This window comes from Calliopsis andreniformis, unplaced genomic scaffold, assembly GCF_051401765.1.
Source record: "Calliopsis andreniformis isolate RMS-2024a unplaced genomic scaffold, iyCalAndr_principal scaffold0022, whole genome shotgun sequence".
Taxonomy (NCBI): Eukaryota; Metazoa; Arthropoda; class Insecta; order Hymenoptera; family Andrenidae; genus Calliopsis; species Calliopsis andreniformis.
In genome coordinates, this window is record NW_027480432.1 from 9,672,728 (window position 1) to 9,690,514 (window position 17,787).

The window sequence follows — 17,787 nt, forward strand, 5'->3', positions numbered from 1 at the left end:
TTTAATAAAAATCATATATACTTAAATGAAATTTAACTCGATTTTAGACTCATTACATTTCACTAAAAAATTTTATTAAAATTTGGAAATTATACTCTGAAACTTGAGAAATAAAATATTCCTGGAGAAATTATTCAACATTGTAGAAAATATCTATTTAAAATCTCGAATGCAGAGAAAATATTTAAATAATTTAATAATATATATTATAATAATATATAAATATTAAAATATTTTAATAATTTCTCTCGATGGAATTAACTGACAAATTTTATAATTATACATGGTGTATAAAAAGGTTTGACCACAATTTTACATATTTCGTTACATGTAGTAATATAATAGAAATTTGGATGTTTGAAGTTATCAAATATTTAAATTAAAAAAGTTGTATGATATAACATGAGAGTAAAACTATTCCCATCATAGAGTACCTTTAACAAAAGCATACAAAGTTCTACAAATGATTTGTTTAAGCTACTGGAGTTAGAAACAATTATTTCAAAAGATCCAATTAAATAAATGGTTATAAAAAATATTGGCGAAAATTACGAATATGAAAAAAAAAGAAATTAATTATAAGTAAATTATCAGCAAATTAGTTACTTAAAATCGTAAAATGAGATAATGTTACACCATAATATACAGATTTTTAAAACTTGCTTAATCAAACATATGTATATTAACTTTAATGTTTGACTAATATAAAATGGTAATATGGTGACATATGTTATTATAAATATTGTATTTCAATCTATGTCGAAGGAATTTTACATAAATCATGCAGCAAAAAATCGTTTGTCACTGTTAATAGCTGTTTATTTAACCGACTTCCTGTGTTTCGCTAAGCAAATTGTAAAAAAGAAGAAAACAGGAAGACGAGGAAAGCTGCAAGAAAGAGACATTGAAGCTATTATTAATGATTATTTATTAGTTGTAGTTAAGATATTGATCTTTGTAATCGAGACGAGGTGTAACAAGTTCTACTACGTATGTGTATCTACAGTGTTTCATACGTATAGATACAATGTTTTCTCATTACAAAGTAGTTATTATCTTCGCCATTTATTGAGATTGGTTGAAGTAAATTTCCGTTATCGTAGGTACACGAGACAAGACAACTGCGAGCTACTGCTAAGTATGTGAGATTTAGAACCGAATAAACACTAGCTATACTTACGCTTGATTTCATTACTGATATATGTACCTACAATCATCTTTCGAGTCTATAACGAGAAAATTTAATATTTAGAAACCTGACTAATTATTGCAAATAATAATAATTATTATTATTATTTTGTATCTTTCAGGAGCTAGTCGTTGGTTACTTTAGTAGTTCAGTCTAATTGCATATATTAGCAGTTAACTTTTTTTTAACAATCAAGTTTAATCATGGTCAGGACTTTCTCAAGGGATCATGAATTAGTATTTCTTACGATTATTCTTATTTGTAGTTGTTTCCTTTGGATTTTCTCTATTCATCCATTAATTTGGAGTAATTTATTACGTTCTCTCAAATACAGACATTAAATCGTTATCTTATAGATAGATATACCAGAAACACTTATCGCTAGTAAATAATTTGTTTCTCGATAAATAAAAATATCTGAAAGTCTATTATTTAGTTTATATGCTTCAAGTGTTAGTCGAGAGAAAGTTTGAAAGCTGAACTAAAAGGAATTGTGTCTTGTATCACTTATTAATCAAGTATAAAAATGTAGTATCAATTACTTTAAAAATATCAAAGAATAGTGTTTGTTGTAATAAGTTTGTATTCAGATTCATGATTGGAAAAATGAAATGAAATGTGCCATAGCCGGAAGACTTTTTTTGCAAACAAATTAAAAAATTCAAAATTGATTTGCATATACTTATACTCGATTAGCTGTACAGTTGACATTTATGCATTGAAATGTCAATGACATCATTGACAAACTTTTCAAAGGAAGTAATTGTTATTCACGAGACGAATTTTTACTTCCTTATAAAGGTAGAATATTAATTCATATAATAGTAATAAAATATATATATAATTAAATAGGTATTCGGTGATTCAAAAAATGATAATTTATTTCAAATAATGCAGTTTACTTAAACATTTCCCTTTTGTGTGTTGAGGCGTAACTGAATGTCACACAATTAATATTAATATTTCATAGCTCGTCATTACGAACTTCTGATTTGTCGTTAATATTATATTATGTACCATTCATTGAATTAAGTTCACGTTTGCGTGGGTTCATGTCGCCTCTGAACTGTTTTCTTTATTTAAATCTACTGTTTATTATTCACGTTTATTTATATACAGATTTTCTCTAAAGAGAGATTTTATTTAAATATGCTATTTATTATTCAAACGCTGTTGCAACGATAGAATTAAGTAAGCAGCAGTCGTTTGAAACTATATTTAGAGAACACGTAGGAAGAAATAAAACTTCCCACTCGTAACTGTTAATCATTTTTAACGTTTTGTTTGAGTTGGAGTTAACACAACATTGCAATTTAACTGAGTTCTGTTTTCCTATTTAATTACAAACCATAGAATGAGAGTTTGAAGTGGGAGATTACCATTTTTTTGTTTTCATTATACAAATTATAATATTATTTGCGATATTATATATATATATTTAACATTAATAAATGTCTTTTACTATACTTCTACATTTTATGCAAGAAAGGCATGAATGATTTCTGTTAATTTAATCATTATATAATTTATGTTATATTAATGAAAATCTAAAGGAGAAATATTGAACTTTTATACATTCTAGAAAATTTCAGAACGATTTCATTACACACTATACTATAACAGAATATAACCTAATATAACATATTGCAACATAATATACCATAAGGCAGCATAATATAGTCATATAATACAATATAATATGATATAATGTAGTACAATAAAGGATACATTAATAAAAGCTGACTATTTCAAATTTGCCGCCATGTTGTACAGCTGTTACTCTGAAATTTAGAATTTGACGTAGGATGTAATCTAGAGACACGAAAAATTAAAATTACTTATGGTATACTATATAGTATGATAACGCGTGCAAATTGTGCAAATTTATTATCGAAATAAAAATTCGATTGCACTAGTGCAACGTTTTCTGTTTTGGCGTGTAAACGGCAATAAAGTAAAGTCTACGCTGATAATCCTGTAAAATGAATGGTAGTTTGCCAGAAAAACCGAGTTATCGCAGAGTTTCACAATAAATAAAAGAAATCAGAAATGTATCCATTATTTTACGTTCTATTTAAAACAAAAAAAAACAGTTACTTCTTATTGAAAGACCCAATATAGGCACATATAAATACAAGGAGTACTTAATTTCGTGATGTTTAGAGACACTCTTTGCTGAGGTCCTTGTAACCAATAGACAAATATAATTTCGAGATACATATAGTAAATATGTACATTATTGAGTCAGTTCTTAGTGAAACACCCCATGCATATAAACATAAGAAATACTTCATTTCGTAATATTTAGAAACACTTTTCTTGAAATTCAATTTTGCCACTGAGGTCCTTCTTGCATCCAGCAGTAGACTTCTGTTTCAAGATACAGTAAACCCATCATCGAACTTATACCAAGAGAATCCTCTACTCTCTCTTCCCACATTGAACGTGTATGTCACATTACATCAACTCTACATATATTCCTAAACCCGTACACATCAAATATTGAACACAGCCCCTAGCCATCCTCCATACTTCACCCCCTAATGCTTCACATGAAGGTCCAACACCCCAGCGTTTACCATATCCTCGAAAATCTGCCTCCAGGGGCTTCTCCATTCACCTCCTAATAGCTAAATCACGAACACCTATACTGCGTTCACTGAGAGAACGCAGTCGTTTCACGCAGATGGCTTCCATTGCCCTGACTGACTTTTCCACTGAGATTGGTGAAGGATTCAAGAGCCTGAAAGGACACTCCTTACTTCTTTCTACTCTGTATACCTAGTGTCCAAATGAAACAAATGTTTCTATCTATTAAGAAACAATATTTATTGAGATATCAATGTATAAGAATCCACAGCTTATTTGATTATAAAGAAACAGCAACGGTAGAACTGTTTCCTGGATTTCCTACAAAATGTTCGATGCGACCAGGTAGTTTATGACACGGGAAATCTAGGGTCGTTTATGGTATTGCAACGCAGTAAGAATTCTGACTATACCAGTTTTCGGTCGACAGAGACGATATTCAAGAAGATTTTTATTTGCTAACAGAGCCGCATTAATACTTTCGGAGAAAACTAAAATCTAAAAGAATATCGTTTGCTTGCTCAAAATTTCTTTCACACCGTTTATGCGCTAACACTTGAAGAAGTGACTTTCTTTAGAAATGGTAGGACCTCCAAGGGCCCAACAAGGGGTTCATGGGTAGGGATGTGCTCGGGAGTGACAGAGCCAATAACTAATGAGCGTAGGCGTGAACTGCGCAAAGGGTACGAAAACTCGTCAACCGGCAACTGCGTTCTCCCAGTGAACGCAGTATAGTTTTCCAAGTCTTCCAGGGCAAAGGTAGCGATAAGCCAGCGATACACGCCCGGAAGTATCCTGAGAGGACAAACTGCAGGGTGTATCTATCGCGTGTATCGTAAGTCTTCCTCGCACACTTTTTTCACCGGGAGGTCGTGTATCACTGGATCATGATTCAGCGATGACTAACAGGCAGTACACAGCTGGGATCGTTATGCGAAGACGCGGCCGTAGCCGCGGCTGCTGTTGGCAGCGGCGTGTACCTGGTATAGTTAGTTGGGTCGTTAGGCTCGCCGATTAGACGTTAGTTAGTCCCGCCCTTAAAGATCCGCGTACGCACACACCACCGCCCTGTGCATCCCACTGTGCACCTGTGTGCGCGCGTCGCTGGAGATTCACGATGGAAATCGAAAGCATCCTCGGGGAAATTAAAATCAAGATTCTTATCGGCCTGGAATCGCATGCGGAAAATATTCCCACGGCTTTCAAGGGACGTTAATTCAGAATTTCCATCGGTTAACCGCGCGCTGGATGCCCAGCACCGCGGATGCCATCAACCTCCTCGTCCGTCTCCGTCCAAGAGCCAAATTAACTTGGAGGAAATTGACGCCGGGTATTCGCTTAGACAGAGACACTATGCGCCACGCTACCGGCATTTCGTAATAGGCGAAACAGAATTCTCAAACGAATTGAAACCCGCCAGCCCGTGACTAGAGGGCGTCCAACTCAGTCGTCGGAACGGATGAAAAATGTCCATCGTTCCGTGGCGACGGATTCCCTCCTGCGGGGCATCTAAGCACAGGTTTCTGTGGAATATGCTAGATTGGCGACTTCTGTCTGCGAGGCGTTTCAACTTTTATGTGCTAAGGTACATTTACGTTAGGCAAGGTTTCGTCGGGTAACCATGAAGTTGATCAAGCTTGTCCATGTAGACACATTTTCAACCAAATTGGAGAAGGACCATTCGATCAACTCGATCGTCTTACCAAAGTTGCTTAATATGAGCGTAGTTTTACGAATTTTGTATATAGATTAAAGGACATGCGCTAGCAAAGGTGACAGCATAGCTTCAACGTTAATTTATAGAATTTTGAGACACAGTTTTTTCATCTAATATTTTACTAGGCTAGAGTGAATTGACTTTACGTGGAAATACATGTTTGAATGGATGTTGAAACTATGTTGTTTCCTTTGTCACCTTGGATATCACTTTAGTTTGTTATGTGTACCAAGTTTGTAGTACATAAAAGTTATGACCAATCGCAGACACGAGTCAGCTCCTGTCTGCACATTTAAGCGATTCAGCATGGAGCAATGGAACGTTATGTTGCACAAATTATGCCGATTTTGTCTTTAATTACGTGAGGCTGATTCAGTTGGCTCGAGTCGCGCGCTATTTCATCGGTTGATACTTGTGTGCGCGATACATATTTATGAGAAACTTCGAGCTGACTGTTGGTCTAATTAATTAAAGAGTATAATGTTTCAATTAAGATGTTTTATCGTTGTATTCGGGAAAGAATGTTTCTCTTCTTAATTATTTTTATGGCTTGCGGTTGAACTTCTTCTTGGCAGTTGGATGCTTGACTAATGCCGTTAGGCGGAATTTTTGCTAATGAGCTTGTATCGATGAACTCGTTCCTTAAAATTTCTGAGGAAGTCTCACAGTTGAAAGGTTTAGACTCTTCAAGATGTAAGGAACTGGAGCGCATAATACTTGTAAGTTAGTTACTGTATTCGCCGTTGTTGGTAAAGTTGAAATTATTTTTGAATAGATAGAGTTTGTTATGGCAAACTATTAGACATACCTTTAAGAAGAGTAATGTGAGCTACTAGCACACAAGGTGTTCTTAGAAACATGTTTCTCATTGCAAACTTAGTGTCAATAAGCTATCATCCTAGGGAAGGAGTATTGTAAGTTAAACTCTTAACACTTTTGGCAATGATAGTGTATGTTTGCATGGAATCACGGACGAGTAGGTTAACACTGCTGACAATTTGTCTGTAATATATGAGTACTTACACGAAGTTTAAAGTGGCTAAAGGTCCTAACTCCTGACAGTAATCGTGAGGCTTCAGGGAATGGACAGGTCAGATTGGCTAGCAACTGAAAATCATGTTACAAGATGCCTGAGGAGAGATTTACAAGTACGTAGAAATCGAAAAATAACTAGTTCCTCAAGATTGCATTTTATTAAAAATAAAGGTACTATTTCTAGAGGATCAAATTCAGGAGCTTTGTTGAGAAAAAATATAGTTGCAACTCAGATTAAATATTTATACACTAAAAGACATAGGAATCTTCTTCTGTATCGATCAAACTTTCCGAACTTCCCAATCTTAACGTTAAAATATATCAATAGTTAATAAAACCTTTCACTAATCTCATTCTTTGCTTCCAATTGCAAGTGATCGATCAAACAACTCGTTTGTAGTAGTACCTGCTTTTATAGTAATACATACACCACGATACCTTTGACTCCCTTTTACAGACATCGCAAGACATATTAACCTTGAAATCAATATTTCACACGAAGGTGTCTGCCAAGGACTTCCGTTTCATAAATCTTCGTCACGTTCCCGATAGGAACATCGACCCGCCAGTGCCTAATTCCTCTCCAAACCAAAAACGAAAACGCTTTTCAGCTCCTCTGAGATCGATAAACATCTCACAATCTGTTCTCCATCGGTTCCCATGGCCCTTTTTCTCTTGTCTTATCGTGTATGTATCTTGCACCTTGCGGCAGCTCGCGCTAACGGAATCGTTCCCTAAGAATTTGTACGTCCCCGTACGATTTGCATGTAGAATCGTTGAGAGGAGAAAAAACCAAAGAACGAGTGGGGCGTTTAATGATCACGAGAGAAAGGGGGAGGGGAGGAGAATAATAATCGAGCAGGCGAGTCAGGAGCAACATGGAAAAGGAATGGTCGGAGATTAACTCTGAAAAAGGGTGGATTACCATTGACTATGTTCCTATACTTTTTTCGAGTACTGTAACAACTACTGTAGGACTTCGATTTTTCGAGTTGACGCGAAGTTGAACTCTTTCATGCTCGATGTTATGTATGCATAACATCGTATTTTTAGATCAGAAGAACTAAATAATCAATATATTTGGTTTTGGTGGGGTTATATATCTGCAACATTGCTCTTTGGATAAAGCAAAGACTTCATATCATCAAATTTTATATGAAAGTTATTTAGGCGACTATTATTAATAAATGGTAAAGAAGACTTTCTTTTATAGCCCAGAAATGTCCAGATTTGAAAGGATTAAATATGATGGACTCTTTTGATGGCTGGTTTTATTATTTTTACCAAGCTATTATCAATTAACACTATCATTACATGGATGGCAATTTTATGTGAGTGGGAATAAAATTAACTTACACAGTTATGACAGATGATAATAAGAAGTTATAACGACAGCTACTAAAAGAAGGAGATCACTGTAGGATAAATACGAAAATTAATTAAATGAATTAGTAAAGCAAATATCATTTTGAGGTAGAATCACTGCCAAAATAATACAATTGTTAGTAGACTGGATGTTTATGCCAATTCTTATTTTCAGAAACACGATTAGAAACATGGTACCCAACTGTGCCGTTTAGAAGTTACTATATTATATAGGGTGGTCCACCTAAAGCAGATTACCTAAATATATTTTTCTATTGGGGAGATATAACAAATATTTAATATACAATTTTGAGGGTATTAAGAAGCCAACACTCCAAAAAAATGACCTTAGAAAATGTATTCTGTGCAATATAGAGTCTCTTGATATCATTTAAATTGCATATAAGATATTTCTTATATCTCTCCAACAGGAAGAAATATTTCGATGGTCTGACTTAGGTGGATCAATCTATACATTCAATATGTATCGTATATTACATGTTATATGGTAGACATATACTCTACTCTAAGAGTGCAGCCCAATAGTCTTCATTGCTATTCCTTCATCCCCCAAAAATAAAAGTAACAAAACACTTAAAACGACTGTCATTTCAAAATCTTATTTTTTACTTTCTTTACCTTAAATTTCGAATAAAATTTGCCCTCTTGCTCAAGCCTGCTCTCTCCAGAAGAAGAGAGCAAATATACTCTACTCTAAGAGTACAGCCCAATAGTCTTCATTACTATTCCTTCATCCCCCAAAAATAAAAGTAACAAACTACTTAAAACAACTGTCATTTCAAAATCTTATTTTTTACTTTCTTTACTTTAAATTTCGAATAAAATTTGCCCTCTTGCTCAAGCCTGCTCTCTCCAGAAGAAGAGAGCAAATATACTCTACTCTAAGAGGGCAGCTCAATAGTCTTCATTGCTATTCCTTCATCCCCCCAAAATAAAAGTAACAAACTACTTAAAACGACTGTCATTTCAAAATCTTATTTCTTACTTCCTTTACCTTAAATTTCGAATAAAATTTGCCCTCTTGCTCAAGCTTGCTCTCTCCAGAAGAAGAGATGCCGCTATTTATTACGCAGACAAATGAAAACGAACGGCGAGCAAAAAGTGGCGAGACAATCGCGTTAATGGCGGAATCATCAGACAAAGGACCAGCCGTCGTATAAAGCCCTGTCGGGTCCAGAAAGTAGCGAGAACCGCCGCAACTTCCGGTCGACTTCCGGCTTTCTAGCGAACTCGTCGTTAGAGACATCGAAAATCGATCTTTTGCATTCCTGGCTGCGCGTTCCGCGAGCCGACCGTCTCTCAAAGTGAACGCTCCTTTCGAACGCCGCAAAAACGATTCACGCGATGGTCACGGTTTTAGAATGAATTTTTTATCCGCGACGCGAACTTTCTAACGCTGCGCGCGCGCGCGCGCGTGATTGTTTTTTGCGGCCGCGGCGAAAACGCTCAACGATCGTGACTGATATTTAAATTGGGCGGAACTGTGTACCGCCTGCAGTGCTGCCAATCGAGATTTCGATTTTTCATCCTGGGAAGACGTAACGAATATCTAAAAAATGATCTACATTTTGCGAAATCTAAAAATAATCTGGAAAATAGATTATATAGGGAACTTAAAAAATAGATGGTCAAACTTTGGTATCGTATTTGATTCTTCTTAAGGAAGAAAGAAAGGCCGTGTAAACATTAGTCTGAAAATTCTTCCTTTTCGAGGTGCATTTCTTAAATATTCGAGGTAAATTTTTGGGTTTATGTTTGTATGACTTTCTTCATCCTTAGGAAGGGTAGAATGCGATGCCACAGTTTGAATTCCCTATTTTTAAGGCACCCTGTAGATTATTAATTCTCTGAGATAGTTTATTAAAATATGAATCCAATACTGATGAATGTACATTATATGAAGTCTGTACTTCTTTGCTCATCCAAATTTGCCATAAATGCATAACGAACAGCAGTCTAGTTACAAAATGCATAAAAATCTAGCTATCTAGGAGCACAGCTCTTAATGTCCCACGCAATGTTGCCAATGGAGTTTTGAATTTTTCATCCAGAAAATACACGCGGGAGAAAATTGCCATAAAGATCTTGCAAATGTCTCCTAAGTAGATTTAAGCAGATTACACTTCTGTAGAACTTAGTATAATTAACAAATGTACCTAGGCTACAGTAAAAGCAGTTTTGTTACATCTACAAAGTCGACTGTTACTGATTCTATTAAACTCAGACCTCTGAGAGTCCTTGTATAAATTCTACAAGAGACTCCAATAACTTCAGCTTAACATTTTTTCCCGCGCAATATTGGCCGCCAGGAACGACACGCGCTTGAGTGGAAGAGAAAACTGTGTCCACGAGAGGATTTGTTTACCGAGAAGGTGCTGAGCGTTTATTGCTTTCATTCGGTAGGAAACAGCGTCATCGTCGTTAAAATCTGTACAGGCGTTTTTTGGGCCTGATAAGCAAGGTTGAGTTGGCAGTAAATCGTGATTGTAAACACAGAGTAAGACGCAACATTGTGTAAATGTCAGTGGTCAAGGTTTGAAGGATGATAAATGAGCGGAAGAGATGGATCCTAGTGTTTTTTGATTAACCCTTCAAGAAGGGAGGCAGTTTATCTACAGCAGTCTGCAAAGGGAAATGAAAATTGTATCATTAGAGAGCTTCTGTTTCCTAACCATAAGTTGAAAGATATCTAAATACATACAGTTGGGCTAGAAGTATAGCGCAGTAAATTGAGGTATCGAGTGGAAGTGTCACCTAATGTGAAAAAAAGGAAATAATAAATCATAGTCCTGCAAGAAGCTGAAGTCCACCTTTCATCTGACGATAAGACACGTTTACGCGTGTTCATAATGCAGCACGTGACTGATAATGAGACACGTTTATTATATGTTTGTAATGATGACATCTGTACCTGAGAGTCAACATGACCCAAGTCTTTTTTTAAGGAGAACAGAAAAACAAATGCCATCAGCCATGTCTTAACATAATATTTGAAGTAGTTTATACTAGTAAATCTTCTTTACTTATGATGTAACTTAATTATTATTCTATTAAAATGAAAAAAAATGAACTTGAGTTAGCCTGATTCTCAGATACAGAAATATAGTGTCCCATTTAAAGTTTCACCAGATTATCTTCTAAATTATAGCTCGTTTCAAAAAATGTTTCAAATAAAACTTACTCTATTTCGAGGGGAGATATCTTATGATGCTCATAAATAGACTGTGGATTTTTATGCATTTATGAAAATTCGAAATGCGTAAAAAATTGCATAGAAATACAAACCAAAAAAAGAAAACAAAAAAGGAAACAGAGTACAAATTATTTAAAAGATGAAGCAAATTTATATTCAGGTTCCATTTCTTTAACCTCGTTTATAAAAATATAAAAATTTATATTCTAGTCATAAATCTTCTCCAGGCAGACCTGTTCCCAAGATTTTAAGAGACTGTCGATATTCCACGCAAAACTTACTATAATTATAAGTACTTACTATAATTTCTACTGATTCAGTTAACATTTTCTACGGTCAGTTTCGCTGCTATAACAGCTAACTTCATCAGAAGTCGAAAGACACACTGACACTGGTATGTGCCTGGTAGTCATCGATTATTCAATTCAACCGTGTCCGTATTACGAATCATTGGTCACGAACCAGAGAATTTTATTAGTCCGACGAGTAAGTTAAAAGTGTTCAGATGTTCTTTTGAACTTGTTACTATATTCAATTATATTATGAACTGTGTTAAAAGATCGTTTTAAAAATAAACTGATATTGGTATATATATGAGTTGTCGTCAAGAGTAAACCTGACTTTGGCTATAAGTTAGTTATCAGTGAGCCTATAGTGAAGAAATACTGTTTCCTGAGAAAGTAGTTAAACATGTCTTTGTCACATACGTGCTAATTTACGGAAGAAGATGCTTTGTACTCTGAAGTGACAGTAGCAAGTTCATGAGTTTCGAGCTATGAAAGCTATGAAAGTCTCATGCATCGTGTGCAAGGTTTATGAGTAATGTACACTATGGTAGGAAAGTAGACAGTGAACGTGTTAGTTTTTATGATAGAATTTTAATTCAATTTTATTCAATTTAATTTCATTTTAATTTTAATTTAAAGTGCACTATCCTGAAGTGATTTTTTAACATTTCGTAGATTTCTAATTTAATATTCCTAAGTCACTGACAAATATTTTTGTGTATAATAAAAATTAGGAAAAGGTACAACTGTACTCTAATTAACGCAGTTTATCATTATTTACATTATTTTCATTAAGTTGAATGCACAATTTTATTGAATTTTTTAAATAATATAGAACTTGTTCATTTTTTAAATGTACTATCAAGAAACTTATTTGTTCCCTTCCAAACACAAAAAGTAAAAGACAATTTGTCGACGCAGAAAAAACAGCCAGCATTTTGCAACTAGCTTAATACTATGTCACTTAAGGTGATACTATAAATTTTTTTTCCTGTTAATAAAAAGCACGTATTGGTTTCTTGTCATTAACTGTAACAAACTATGAGAATGACTGAATTAGTGACGCACTTTATTGAAACTTAATTGGACATATAGCATCGTTATACTCTATGGTTATGCTGTTAGTCGTTAAAGCAGACAATTAATTCAGAAAGTTGAAAAGATTAACACTTTGACTCGAAGAAAATTAAGTTAAGAGTTCCAATATTGAGACTGTCAAATATCTAAATTCTTCATTTCTTTCAATTTCCAGATTCCAATCTCTGGAACAGAGTCGTCCGCCTTACAACTACTTTCGTGTGCAGATTCACAGAACGTAAGTACATACAGTATAAAATACTCCAAACACTGTACGTTTTATAGGATCGCTTCAACAAAATTAATTAGCTTTCAATTCACCGAGAGACAAGACCAAAGCGTTACCAATTAGATGTGGCAAACAAAAACACACCTGACTGGTGACTGGCCATTTAAAATGAGTGCTAACGAATGTATTTTGCCTTCCAAGATCCTCGTCTAGTTTGCTCTTTCAAATAACGCCAAAAGATGCAGAAAAGGAAACGCACTTGTAAAAATTCTCCACGTTAACTTTCTTTTTTATCGAGACACTGCAATGTTCCCGCAGGCAGCGCAGGTTCTTTCTTCTCGGAACCGCCATTCAGTGCTAATAAAAAAAGGTAAATTCCTTTTAAGTACACAGCCCACACTTTTAATCTCCGTACTTCAACCAAGCTCACGTTCTCCCCTTAATTTTTCGCAAATTATCACGACAACATTCATTCTTTCTTTACAAAGCTGGAGAAAGGTACACGCTCCATTGATCGACTATGCAAATAGCTCAATTGCTTCCTGTATGATCAATATTTCAGTTAATTACTGCTTGATCTTTTACCAGCAACCTGGGCTCTTTATGTTAGAGGATTTGTTACTCTTCGGAAGTGAAAACTAAAAAGAAACAGTGTTATATTTATGAATAATAACTAGAGGGCGGATGTTTACACAAATTCATATTCTCATAAATAGAATTAAAGCAGTGCAATATGAGTAAAGACTTGTTTCTCTTTTCAAATACTTTACAGTATATTTGACTTTAGATATTTTGTAGAGTTTTGTGCATTATGAGCATTCTGTGTTTTTGCATATTGAAATTTGCCATAAATGCATAAAGATCTACAATCTAATTATAATTATTAGACCATAGATTCCCAAAGTGTGGTTCACAAGCAGATTTTAAATGTGTCTCGTGAATGTCCACTCGAGGCCAAAAGTTTCGCAACACTTGCAAATTCTTATTAAAGTCACGCTACACAGTAAAGTATTTTTCAATTGAAATTAGTACTTTCAGTAATAGTAACAGTATTCCTTACCTGAATACAGAGGAAAAAATTACACAATTATTTACTGTAGTCTGAATTACGTGTTTCACCAAAGAACTTCCGGTTCCTTAATATAGAAAGTGTTTCCAACTTTTTGATTTATAAATTGGTATATTATCTAAGTGTATTCAACACAATACTCGAAAGTAGCGAAGCAATCCTTCCTCTTTCTTTAAATGTACATTACAAGTAAAAAGAACGTGAAACATAATCATTTTAAAAAGTGGGTCCTGGCTGATAAAAGTTTGAGAAGCTCTGCCAACATTCTAGAGACATTGAGAAGTAACACAGAATTTTCATGAAAACTTTTTAAAAACCTAGAACCCCAAACAAATTTCTGTTACACACAAACGACCCAAATCGTTTAACGCTGTTACTAAAAATGTGACTGCTGGAAGGGTTAATAAACCAACAGGTTCTGGTTAGAGACTTCTGTCGATAGCATCGAATAGCGTAACTCTCCCCAAGCGATTTCAATCGTGCACATTTCGCAAACCGACTTTCGTCGGGCACGGAAGGAACCACGTCGCGAATACCGAGTGGTTCGAGTTTGTGCGACAGAATTTCTAATGATACCTTCCTGTCAGGTGTGAAAACGCTGAACGCAGGAAAGGACTTTCCTGCAGCTGCACGCGGCAACCGGAAAAAGATTAAGCGAGTTTAGTCACGATGGTCGCGTCCTATGCGTTTTCTCTAACGCGTTTGCATTACATATTAACGTATCCAGACTGAGGGAGGTGTACGCATTTGTCATTGGCGAAAGACACTTCCTTGAGAAAAACAAATCTGTGAGACTTTTTATGTGTTACGTGGTTAACACGTTGCTGGGGAATTAGTCGCTAGAAATGTTGTTGAGTATATAGGGTGTTCGATTATTTTCGTGTATATTTTGTCAGTGTTCAATATCTAGATAAAAATAAGACTAAAATGTGTAGTGAAAAGAAAGGTCTGTAACTGTTTTATTAAATCATCATTAATTTAGTAATTGTTACATTTTGAAGAGTTTTGTCCTCCAAATATAAAAGTGACTATTAGATAGCGTGGAGCTTTATGGGAACTTTTATTTTTATAAATACATTTAGAGAAATGGAATTCAATTGAAAACTCGTTTCATCCTTGAAATATTATAAAATGCACGTAGTTTTTGATATTTTGTACAGTTATTGAATATTATATGAATTCTGTATATTTTTTTTTTCAAATTTCCTATAAGTGCATAAAAATCCACAGTCTACTTATTATACAACTGCATTTCACGAAAGTTTTGCTTACGCAGGTTGCTGTAGTATCCATAGCTTAATGCACAAGCGTTGCAGGTATGTCCACGTTTGATGATGTTTGAGATTTTATATTATAAATAGATTTCATATTACAAAATCTTGTTTTAAAATCTTGTATTATAAAATCTTTAAAGATTCTTTACATTTTTACATTAAGCCATCGACATGTTCCTATAATACTTGAGCGTTTAAGTTCTACATGTATCAGCGACACTTGATTTGAGAAAAATATGAATACATTTGATTCCAACCGTTAAATTTAATATCAAGATACTATCGAATTATGAAGCAATCTATCCAGTTACATAGATGAGACACTCTTACGTTCGAGAAATTGATTAATGGGGATAGCGTAAGGTAGGTCAGTAGAGGATTTATGTAACTTTCCTTATGCGTGAAGAAGAAATACTCAAATTCTAAATGATTACGTTTGTACACATTCTGAAATGTAATTATTTATTTGTTTTGGTTTAATAAGTAAAACAGTCAATCTTAAATAAATACCATAAAAGAATAAGTCATTAATGAATCTGAACCCATCTTTGTTTGTTCTTATTAAGCAATTTCACAATAGTGTTATTGAGAAACGATAAAGTAATAACTGACTTTCACGAAATAATTACCTCGAGTTTATGTCTCGACTAATTAAATTTAAATTTCGCATTGCATAGTCAGTCACGTCCCAATTCAACACCTTCGAGGTCCTGAATTCTGTAGACCAAATTTCAGCAATTAAATCCCCGTTTTTATAGAACGAACAGTTCCAAAAAGATATTTGCAGCTTTCTTCAGAATACAATATAATATAATATTATTATTATTATAGTATAATATTATTTTATTATAGTGATAAATATCTATGTGTTCATTATAGTTCCAATGAATTATTAGACCCATTTCCTTGAAAGATTATTGAATAATAGCAGGGGCGTGGATAGTACTATTAGTAGATACTGAAACTTATTGGTTCAGTTGTTTTTATTTTACTAATATTGTTTTAATTAATAAAAGCGAGTTAATATGTCGACCAAAAATGTCTTTGTACTAAGTAAGACTAATACAAAAATGAAGTAGTTTAATTTATCATTAAATCTCTTCAAATATACAATTTATTATAAATATACATACGATATACAATGTCTATTATTGCACACTTGACGAGTTAAGTAAATTTCATACAAATGTCTCAAAAGACAAGTAAACTGTGATCAATTTACACAAATTATTATGCTTAACAGAACAATTCCCTGATACCTCTACTTACGCAGTCTGTACAGTGTTTGAAGAAACACGCTGTCTAAATGAGCTGACATTGAACTCATTTCGTCCAAGATATGGAACTATAAATGTTCGTATAAGTAGGTATCTAGGTTAATAATATTTTCCTAAACAATGTCTGACATTCCAGCGATAACACGTTAAATGTTCACTGGATGCAATAAACGGTTCCAGTAGTATAAATAATCAGGCTCACTACTTACGTGTGCACATATATCATCTGGCAGTTAAAAACGAGAACCCAGAGACCTTCGCTGAATAATCAGTCACCGAGCCAGGATAGCGCATAATTAAATTCACATTCCATTGATTGGAGTAAACCTCGTGTCCTGTCCCGATTCACTCCCCGAGGCCTTGATTCCTCGGTTCAAAGTTCCTCGGGAGCCTGACCTCTCTCCTTCGCAATCGTGGTGTAAATTTAGCCAATCGCCGCGTCTGAGCGCGACGGGGTCCTTTAAACGGACGTATTAACATCAATAAAACCTGATCCGACGCTCAACAGAGACTTCTGTGCACGATGGTCGGCCGTCTAAATGCCGCTGATGAATGTCGCCACGGATTGCCGCATAATTGTCCAACAATAAATCTGGTAAATGTTCTACTAGCGTGACACACTTGAAGTCTTCTATCTGGCCACCTTCGTTGCGGAACATTGGTCGCACCCACCTGTCTGCGAGCTCCAGGCTAGGGAGACGCTTGAATGGGGACAGATTTCCTCCTCTATTGACCATCAGGGGCAATTGAGTCGACTGAGACTTCGCTCAAGGAAGCTTTTGAAAAGTTACTTGAAAAAATTGGGTTTGAACCCTAGTTTTAACTCTTTGAGACTCGAATTGCGTTTCTATTATTTTTGTAGTAAGACAAGTGATTGCAATTTTGTACCTGAGAGCCAACGTGACCCAAGTTCTGTTTTGTTATTTTCCAGGAAAGCTAAAAGACAAACGTAATTACTTCTTTTTTAGCAGAGTATTAGAAGTAGTTTATATTATTAAATGTCTTTCATTTACAACTTAACTTAATTAAATTGATGTTATTCTAATATAATGGAGAAAAAGCAGTAAGATTCTGTAAAAGAACTCAATTTTGAAAAAAATGGTCTTGGGTTAGTCTGACTCTCAGGTGTAGAATTTTGCCTGTGGTTTCAAATTCACCATTCATGAGAAATTCATGGACTAATAATTGAAGGTCTCATTGCAAAAACTGGACAGCTCTAATTTTAAGCGAAAACGACTATTTGTACTTCTTTTGTTAATATTGTAAAAATTTAAAAACTGCAATTAACTCTAAAGTGCTCTGGTGGAATATTTTTCCCAACTTTATTATCAATACACTTCACGGATAACAATTGATAACAATAGTTGCAAAGAGACTTAACTGAAGATTAATGGGATTCTGAAAAAGCTATCTGTCAGTAGATAAGAAAACTAGCAACAAGTATATGTAATGCTTGGGGTTTTGA

At 34.6% G+C, this 17,787-nt stretch overlaps 1 protein-coding gene across 1 annotated transcript in view; it reads left to right on the plus strand.

The window, feature by feature from the left end:
- Positions 1-17,787, plus strand: part of LOC143186937 (uncharacterized) — a 110,091-nt gene that overhangs the window by 22,140 nt on the left and 70,164 nt on the right. Inside the window, exon 2 of the mRNA XM_076390820.1 lies at positions 12,649-12,711. The gene's annotated coding sequence lies outside the window, so the exon portion shown is untranslated. The remainder of the gene's footprint in view (positions 1-12,648; positions 12,712-17,787) is intronic.